This window comes from Lissotriton vulgaris, chromosome 3_1 (genome assembly GCF_964263255.1).
Source record: "Lissotriton vulgaris chromosome 3_1, aLisVul1.2, whole genome shotgun sequence".
Classification (NCBI taxonomy): Eukaryota; Metazoa; Chordata; class Amphibia; order Caudata; family Salamandridae; genus Lissotriton; species Lissotriton vulgaris.
Window position 1 is genome coordinate 1243105739 of NC_141689.1, and position 10624 is coordinate 1243116362.

General features: G+C 40.8%; 1 pseudogene; it reads right to left on the minus strand.

Annotated features, from left to right (window-relative positions):
* Positions 1-7860: 7860 nt before the first annotated feature.
* LOC147727727 (uncharacterized) lies at positions 7861-8632 on the minus strand (annotated as a pseudogene).
* Between the last annotated feature and the right edge of the window lie 1992 nt (positions 8633-10624).

The following is a 10624-nucleotide window of genomic DNA, read 5'->3' on the forward strand; positions in this document are numbered from 1 at the left end:
CCCGCTGGAAGCAGCAGTATATTTAGAAACAGTCATATATAAGTTAAGACACTGCTCCTCAGTACCCCTCCCTGTTCTAAATCCATATTGCGTATCACATAAAATTGCATTTTCCTTTTCCCACAAGTTAATTTTATTTAAAATGACTTTGCCAAGAATCTTGAATGAAGAATCAAGTAGCGATATAGGTCTATAACACCTGGGGTCACCCCTTTGCCCCTTCTTAAAAATTGGAATAATAACCGAATGTGACCAAGTGGTGGGAGTGTCAGACAAATTCATGCATGCTAAATTAAAAACATTCGCGAGTACTATAGACCATATGTGGGGATGTGCTTTATACATGTCGGCGGGGACCCCATCCGGGCCTGGTGCTTTCCTGCCGGCAGTATTTTCAATTGCATTTAATACTTCTTTTACCGTTACCCTTAATGGAGTGTCTGTAGGTACAGGATCTATAGGAGTGAAAGGGGTAGTAGGGATCTTACTTCCATAGATGTTTTCAAAGTGATCTAGCCATTGTTTCTCGGTGATATTAGCCTCTAATATCTCATTCTCGTTACCACTAAACAAAGGAGAGTTCACTATTTTCCAAAATTTTGCACTATCCCTTAAACTAAGGTTATCATAAAGTGCTTCCCAGGCCTTGTGCTTTAGTTCTCTTTTACGAGCCTCGGTCGTACTCCTATAATCTTTCCTCAATTGGGACACTTCAGTTATATTACGAGGCTTACATTTTAAGGCTTCTAGAAGTTTTTTATGCGCCTTTGAGCAATCGGCATTGAACCATCCCTGTGCCATTCTTGGTTTATCAGATGATTTGATAGTAAGGGCCTCAGCAACAATTTTGCATATGGTTCCAAAAGCTTTTGTGACATTTCCTCCTGCTGACAGCGGATCCCTGCATATGTTAAGTTCAACACTTAATTCATCACACAAATTAGTAAAAAATTCCTCAACATTAATCTTAGACCATTTAACCCGTCTACCTTGGTCGTGGGCCCGGACTACAGTAGGGTAGGTTAGCTGTTGGTCATCATTTATTATGGTAGGATTTATATTAATCAGTTCCATAACGACCGGGTTATGGTCACTAAATGCTGTTATAATGGCATTATATGAGATAACATTTACGAGGATACTAGGTGACACAAAGATATAATCAATGATCGTGTTACTACCTCTCACACTGTAGGTCACCACTCTATCTTTCGGGTTCACAAAAGCGGGTTCAGACATATCCATATCTATCAACAGTTCTTCTAAAGCGCCCCCCTTTGCAGAATGTTCAAAGTGCGGGTGAGTCAAATAGTCATCATCGTAAAAACTACCGTTATAACAGTTAAGTTGACAAAGATGTGTGTTAAAATCACCAAAAACAATATAGTAAACCAAAGTAGTTTGACTCTTCTTATAATTGTTTAAAAAATCAGTCAACATAAGGATATTTTCACCTCCTTGTAACCCTTCTGTTGAGTTATAAAAATTTACATATAGGAGTTTTTCCCCCGTATTCATCAAGGCCTCTAGGATGAGACAGTTAGGAGAGTCGATATCTATAATTTTCATAGCCCCCGTATGACTTACTGAGGTCAATAGTGCAAGGCCTCCCTTACTTCTGCCTCTATTGGACTTTTTTGCAGCTTTAAAGTGGGATACATATCCTTCTACCCAGAAGTTACATTCGGTGTCCCATGTTTCTTGGAGTGCAATCACGTCATGTTGCTTAATGATTTCAAGCCATTCTTTATCATCTCTTTTGGTTTGTAGGCCCGAGATATTCCAAGTCATTAGCTTCATAGTTCTGACAACCCCTTTGGACCCGGAAGGTACCTGCAGCCCCATCTTGGTGCCCAGTCAGATATCAGTATCCAAGTTTGTAAGAGCATCAAAACGGTTTCTTAGCTCCAGGCCAGGAGTTAGAGCCGCTTGGTAGCAAACACATGCGCATATGATATGTTACCAATGCCAACCAGACCTACATATGCAATTACTGTTCAATAGGGTTTAGCATTAGTCAAGCTCCAAGATGATGTGGTTGCAGGTGCGTGTAACAATGAATAGATGGTTAGATATGAATAGGAATAGGCAGCACAACACTCAACCCCTGCTAGCTGCTGTTGGGTCCTCAACTGCTCATCAAGCTCAGGGTAGGTCACCAACAGGATTCGGATCTTTAGGGGAGTCAGTGTCTGTAAAATATTATCCAGAGACAGTAATATGATCCAAAGGTATCTCTTTAATGGAGCTTGTAAGTCAGCCTCCACATTCATCCCAGTGCATCTCTTGAATGTCCCTTAAGAACATTCCTCTAGCGTTGACATTCCATTTCATCTAACATTGTGATGTCATTTATACATCATTACATTCTCCCCGCTCCCCCCCCTAAAATAAGTAAAATAATTCAATAATATAATTTTTAAAATAAATAAGATAAAAATAAATAAATAAATACATCAACATTGCTCAATTTGTCTTTCAGGTCTTTTTGAAATTCTTTCTGATCTTCTTTGTATCCATTCATCTTGTTGATTATTTGGTTGTATGTTTCTTTGTTCACTGTTTGCTGCAACTTTCCCAAAGAAAGACTTGTTTCTTGTTATTGTTCTTCTATAATTTTCTACAGTCATTGCTGTGCCATATACTTGTGTAACTTCTAAAGGCATTGGGTGTAATCTAGTTTGTGATTTTCTTACTTGTTGCTGTTTAACTAAAACTAGATCACCAATTTGATAATCTTCATTTTGATAAGTTTTTCCTTTTTCTGCATAGTATTTCATCTTTTCCTTTGCCTCTTTATCCTTTTTTAGCACTTCATCATGCTCTTTTGGAGGATTTGCAGGTAATTGTAGTACTCAAGTTCTCCTTGATTGCTCAAACATTAATTCTGAAGGGCACTTCCCAGTTAATGGATGTGGAATATTTCTATAGTTTCTTAAAATTTGACACAACGCTTGATTTACTGAAATCTGTGAAAGTTTTGCTCTTTGTACTCCTTTTTTAATTGTTGCCATCAGTCTTTCTACCATTCCATTTGCTCTGGGCCACATTGGAGTTATTTTTCTATGTACTATTCCCAAATAGTTCATGAATTTGCCAAAAACTTCTCGACTAAATGGTGGTCCGTTGTCTGTTTTTAACACATGAGGTATTCCCCATGTTGAAAATATTTCATCTAAAATTGGAAGCACTGTTGAAGTAGATGTAGATGATATTAATTTTACAATTGGGAAGCAAGAATATTCATCTACCACCGCTAACAAATAATGCGCAGAATCTAATGGCCCATAAAAATCTGCTGCCACATTCGACCAGACAGCATTTGGAAGATCTGACATATGCAACTCTTCAATTCCTTTTTCCTTTACAGTACATTGGCAGACATAACAAGACTGAGCAATTTTTCCACTTGTTTATCCAGTCTTGGAAACCATGACTTCTCTCTTAGAAAATTCTGTGTTGCTGAGACACCACAATGACTTTCATGAGCCAAATCAATCACCCGATGTTGAAGACTCTCCGAGATTATTATTTTCGTTCCTCTGAGTAATATTCCTGAGGAGGTCATAGATAATTCTGAGTTTATGTTTTTAAATGCTAATATATAATTTTTCTTAACATTTCTTTCAAATTGACTTCCCTTAGTTATCAATCTCCATTTATTTTCATTTATGATCTTCTTCGCCTCCTGAAGAGTACTATCTTTCTCCGTTTCTTCAATTAGTTCATTTTTTTCACAACTCTTGGCATTGCTGATTTTACTATAAAGTGTATGTATTCTTCTGCCTCTATCTGTTGCACATCTGTTGCTGTAGATGGACGCCTATATAAATAATCTGCTGGGTTATGTTCCTTACCTGGTTTATGTACAATTTTAAAATCATAATCCATGAGCCTCATACCCTATCTTTCAATTCTCTGTGGCATTTCATCTAACATTGTGATGTCATTTATACATCATTACAGTGTCCAGTGCGCACCCCTACCACGTTGGGAGGACTTCCCCAGCGGGACCTCTGCGATCTTACAGGGCCAGCGTCTCAGGTCCTCCGGCAGTGGATGCTGTGCTCGGGATAGACCCAGAGGATCCACACTTTCCGGGCAATGACTTTCCAATGTCTCAGCTTTTGATGGACGTTCACCTGGATGGATGCAATAGATGAAGAGAGGTAGTGGACATGCAAGACAAAAGTCATCTGTGTAGCAGATTAAGACATTGTAGACACCTACCATGACCAAGTAGAACTTGACAATACCTCAAATGTGTAGACTCTCATGATGTCCATGCACACTAACATGAGTCAACATTACACTATTCTGCCGACTACATCAAACTCAGTTTTGGTTGTCTGTGGCTTATGCCAGCCTAACGGCAGCACTTAGGCTAGGGCCACTACACATGTTCTATTAATGTAGACAAGATTTACCACTACACACCATTGTGAGCACATGACAGCTGAGCTAAATGACTGTAGAGACACTTTAACAGACTAGACACGTGACCCTATACATGCTGTACACAATATGATTGTTACTTGAACTATGATACATCTCAAAACCTTGGGTCAACATGGAGGGTCTGCCTTATGGCACACTTTGTGCTCTCAATCTGCAAATCAGTGGTCATGTGTACAAATCAATGTAAAAATGTTATAGGGCTGATTGAGTGTGTGACTGATTACCTCGCTGCAAAGTATACCTGTTTGGCAATTTCTGGCACTGACTCAGAGATGACATGAGCATACCATTGTACAGATGGTCTGGTTGCTTCATGTGACATAGCTGGTGAAGCAGGTATGGACCTCACTGCAGTAATCACCAACTATGTGCACAGTACATGTGTTGAGAGTGCAGACATTCTGCCAAAATCGAGCTCAATTCATGGGCCTGTTACATCACATGTGTGATAGTGAGGGTTCTGTCCTAAGGCAGTGAAACACATTAAAAGTTATGTTAAATTGCAAGTACACTCAGGTCTGTGGCTCCTGTCAGGTACAATATCATAGGTGGTTTTACTGAGATGTCTTAGGGCAACAAATTGTTCTTGAACACTATTTTGGACACTATCTCTGGATCGGTTGTTCTTCTGGAAGAGGAAACTGTGCTGCAGTACTATGTAGCATTAACCCCTGCTACATTTTGGGCAAGTATGGGCAGGAATCATTGCAGGGATGGCTGTCGTTATGTTTACCATAGTGGTACTACATTAACATCATAATTATTAGGTGTTTTATAAGTTAGTGTGCATGTAATTACCATTCAATACAGGACAGGAACGTTTTCTTACTCTCTGAATAGGTCAGTGACATTTCATCACTCCCAGCCAAGGGGTTGATGCAGCCCTGGGATTTCTGGGACACCATACAAATACCTGCAATCAACCACTGCTACACCTTACATAATACATACACTAGTAATGCATTGCTACATTATCAATCCTTTGCAGATTGAAAAGGATCTCTATGTGAAATCCATAATAGTCAACATTATAGTATGCATGCAGTGGAATTAGCATGGCTCAGGGTAGATAAGGTGATTTCAACATCATAATTGTAAATTTTGCGGCCGATGTACATTGCTCCATCATCCATCACATCTCTGACTTGAATAGTGACAGCACATCCTAACAAATGTGTCTGTAATTTCACTCTGGGAATCATAGGCACATAGTAGACCATGGACATGTTAAGGTTGATATTTCAGTATCCTTCAGATATCATGTAAATGTTACCTGCTCCTTTGGTGAGCCATAGAGCTGGCCATTTAAGGAAAGGACCTCTCCAGCCAGTATCTTCAGCTCTTCTGGTGTGAAGGCAGGGGCCCTCTCACCTGTTTGGCCTGGCTGCTCCAAGAGGTACCCCACAGCAACTGATGGTGAAGAGGTGTTAATGGCAGCTGTGACAGTAGGCAAGTGAGCGAGTTTTCTTACTGCAGCATACATGTACACCGTACATGTACGCCGCATAAGCGGTTATGAGTGTAGACGCACCCAGCCATTGGTTCAAGGCGGTCACATTACCCAACACTGGCCTATTGCTGAGATGGATGTGCAAGTAACCGCCCAGCATTGGAACCTTCCATATGTCCTCTTAGTGAGGTCACGCTTCCGCCGTGTTTCATTACATGCTGCCCTTCTACCTATCTCCTATCTAGGAGACTCAGCGTATCCCAACAGGCCAAGGTTGTTGGCCCTGCTGAGTAATACTACAATGGCAGGGGAAGTCCACTTCAATGAGGCCCATGGAAGACAACAGCAGCCAGTGGAATGGGCTTTTGAGCTCCTGAAAGCCAGATTCAGATGCCTAACAGGTGTAGAGGAGCCTTCCTCTACTCACCTGGGAAGGTGAGTCACATCATCGTGGCCTACTGTATACTCCACAACATTGCCCTGCAACAAAACATCCCTTACATCGCAGAGGATGCAGGCCATGAAGACCCACCAGGTGAGGACCCTAAAAGCCAAGGCCAAATGAAGATAATGATAGTGGTGAAGACGAAGGAGCTGATCTGCACTCGGGATCTCAACTAGAACTACTGCTCCTGAGTGCAAGTATGGAGTGAGATAGGATGAAATAATAATCTAGGAAGTCTTGTAGCGATGGTCTGAGGTTGATTTTTAAGCTAGTAACTCTGACTATGTAGATCTGGAAACCTCTTGGGAGAGGTTTATGTTTTGGTAGTGTATATTTATGCAGATGTGAATGTTGTTTGGGACTGTCTACTCTGGAAGTTGCCAATAAGATGTGTGTCATGTGTATGTTTGCCCATCAAATCTCTCTGTGTTGGTCTGTTTTAGGTGTCTTCACCATGTCATCTTCTTTGGAAATTTCAGAGTTGTGAAATCAGCAGGTATATGTTGCTGTTCAGCCGTATGAAGTGGACATGGATTGTTGCTGGGAATGTGTGCCATATAGTTTGGGTGTACAAAGCCGGTGCCAAGACAGCTTTCACAGCGATAGGATGGAAGTTACCTGGCTTCCATTGAACTGTTTTCTCGTGGTGCGTTGGTCCTAATGCAATATATGTACTAGTGTGTGATCCTTCAAATTGTTGTGTTGTGCCCAATTCATACTATCCTGCTTTCACATTGTCTGATTCCTCATTGTCAAATAACTGGGTGTAGGCTTTGCTGTGTTTCCTCATTGTTGTATCAAAGTGCTTGTAGCACATCCCTGACATTTATTGGTCACATTCCACCAGGTGCAAGAAACACAGAATTGAAAAGACCCTGTGGTCAGAAACTGTGCTACTGACTTGTCTGTTTACTAAATTTTTTGAAGTAGTATTCATTTTGTGAGTTAATAAACATGACTAGCTGATTATAAAGACCTAATTTGTTGTTGGCTATTGTGTGGGATTTGTTTCAGATGTGTTCTCTCCTACCATGCTGTGTAAGTCTGCAGGTGATTATGTTATCATTGACCCCGTAAAACTGAGTCATGTAGTTTGTTTATTATGTGTCTTAACATCATGTCAGCCTATGATTTGACTAGTGTAATAAAGATGTAGTAAGCCCAGACATTTGTATGTTTGCCTTGTTGTTACACGATAGTGTTCCAGATGTGTGCCTTTTTTTACAGACAACATATCCAAGCTTTCAGTAGTTTCAAATTTCATATGTTTGTACTTTCACATTATTATATGTGAGAATAACAACAGGAGACAATGCTTAGGTGGCGTGTGTTTTTTATTGAATGAACAGACGAAAGTAATAAACTGAAACGTAATGAGTGGCAAAATAATAACAAAGTGAGAGATTCAGTCATGGTGGATGAAAGCAGTGGAGTAGAGTTCATTAGTTCTGGAGTCCAAAGTCCAACATACTCCTAACATCAGATAGGTAAAAGTGGGCAGAAACAGTCAACAAAGTGAATGTGTGGCACACACAGGAAGACGATAGGGTTGAGTGGTATTTCTGGTGGTGGTGGTCTTGCCAACCTTGGCTCCTGAATGCTTGCAGGGATGTCCCCTCTTTCTGACAGAGGGGGATCTGGAACTGCTGAGCCAGGGGCTCTAGTAGGCGTATTCTCCTCTGTCAGGGCATCCCTTCCTGTGGCTGCAGCAGATGTTGATACTCTGGAAGCACCAGGACCACAGGAAGGGGGAGATGCAGGAGGAAAAGCCCTGCCATTTGTGGAAATGATGTCCCGCAACACCCCAACCAGGGAGACCACCTCAGTGCAAAGGCCGGCAAGCTTTGTGCAGACACCAGCCATCTCAGTGAATAGGCCTGCAACCTCAGTGTAGATGCCAGCCAACTCGATCTGTATTCCATCAACCTCCTGGTATATGGCTTCATGCAGCTCCTTCCTCTGTGACCACTTGGCCCAACACAATGTGGGAGTGCTGGTAGAGTCTCAGGACTTGTGTGATAGCAGCCTGGGTGTCCGTACCCTCAGTGAGCTCACTCTGGGGGCCCACATTTACCTTCCAACGTCAGCTAGCCCCACAACCCTGTGCCCTAGGCAGTGATTGCACCCTCTCGCTGGGTCCTGGCTCCTCACTGACTGGGGTGGTGTTGGCCATCTAAGAGTCCAGGGCTGGGGGGACACTGGCTAGAACTGGCTGTGCTAGGTGCACTAGTTGTGGGGCCAGCAGTTAGCTGTGTTGTTGCCGCTGTGATGGGAGGTGTATATAGAAACAGTGGTCCCAGTAAACAGATTTTTGCAAGTAAAAACAAAATGATATACAGTTAGGCAAAAGATAAAAGAACCAGCATATTCTTGATGTACAGTGTTGTTTAATCACACTGAACAACCATTCATTTTTAGCATTTGTTAACACATTTTTAAAGCAGTGCCCCACAAGGGAAGGATGACGGTATGGTGAATGAAGTGAGGTTAAGGAAGTGAGTGAAAATAACGTACAATTCACAAGATAAATTGTTTTATAACACAAAGAAAAGGGGGCACGTACATGGAGCCAAGTTATTCACATTAGATCCAAACGTTAGATAGCCATAGTTTAAAACAGGAACACAGTGATAAATCGCTGTTGGTCAAACTGGCTAGGGTGATGGATGTCGACGTTTCGACCCCTTGAGGGTAGTAGGCAAGTTAGTCCCTTACGCCTGGGTCTTCCTCAGGATAGGAGTGCAGGAAGGGGATAGTGGAGATGGGTTACCTGCAGATAAAGTATAAAAACTTTTCTGTTAGAAAAGAAAAAGGAAGCGTTTTTCAAAAGATGCTATTATCTAGTTGTGTGCTGCATTCTATTTCATATATCATAAACATTTCCTGAATAATTAATTTATGGCAATCACCAACTTTGTTGAGTATTTGATAGGTTTTGTGTATATTTGACAGCAATTACTATCAACTGCGAATGCCTTTGATTTATATTTGACCCTATTCATGTATTATGTAACTTTATGACAGACCTCTAAAAAAATTACGTTCTCAAAGTCTATTCACGTGAAAACAAAATCGCGTCCACAGATCGTACTAACCTCGTGGCAATATTGAAACTGACAGTATTCAGTATGAGGGCGTAAGTTCTTTACATCGTACCCTGTATGCATAGATTAATTCAATATATGTGGTTTCCATATATAATAGGTAATCTATAGTTACTAAATAAAGCTGTGCTCACCTCTTTAATGCGGGTGTTGCACAATACTTTCTGCGTTTCACTACGTCTTTTTCGTGTGACTATGATATCGCGCTCTGTAGATATTATATAGATGCGGTTAGGTGTAAGTTTACTTCTTATCGGGGATATGACTTGTTCAAGAACGTAGTCGCTTACCTTTCATGTGATTCGCTAACTAAATTCTTAGGAGACTGGTCAATTGCTCTCGCGGCTGGAAGATAGTAAATGAATGTGACCGTCAGGTTCCGGTGTCACTATTAACAAAATAATCCTGCTCTTCGTAGAAAGATCTCTAGTGCTCACCTGTATTTAAACCGACTTGAGTGTTAGCTATCGCTGGTAGACTGCAGGTCAAGTGATCTCACGGCTGAAAAATAGTAAATAGATGTGACCGTCAAGGTCCGGTCTCGCTATTATCAAAAAAATCATGCTCTTTGTGGAAAGCTCTCTGATGCTCACCTGTATTTTAACTGACTCAAGTGTTAGTTATCACCAGATACCGAAGACGCTCGGATCCCGTCGTCAGTCCTTCTACTCTTTTAGTCACAGTGCGCAATGACGATATACGTGACTGTGAACATAAATAACGGACTTCTGAAATATTTAATCGACTTCAAAAAGTGGACTGCGGCTTTATCTAGTGTTTGGTTTCAACAATGTGAGTTAATAAAGTTTTATACAGGAATTGGTGCTGATCGCAAAGTTCTGTGAACACGTGATCTAAGATTTTGGTGTTGATGTTGCAAAATATAATACAAAGGGAAAATTTGAAAATACATTTACTGCTTGCATATAAGTGTTCATGTGCATAAGAATATATTGCATAAACAAATAGTTATTTTCTTTGGCATTCAAATTAACATTGATAAAATAACGAATTGGCATTGACATTTAGTAATACTAAAAAATGATCAAATATAGTAGAGGCATATCAATAGTCATCAACCTTTATCAGTATCTATCTGTGTGACTGTACTGAAAGTGTTATGTTTGTGATATGTGTAACTGATCCAATAAGGTGGCCACGACTGGC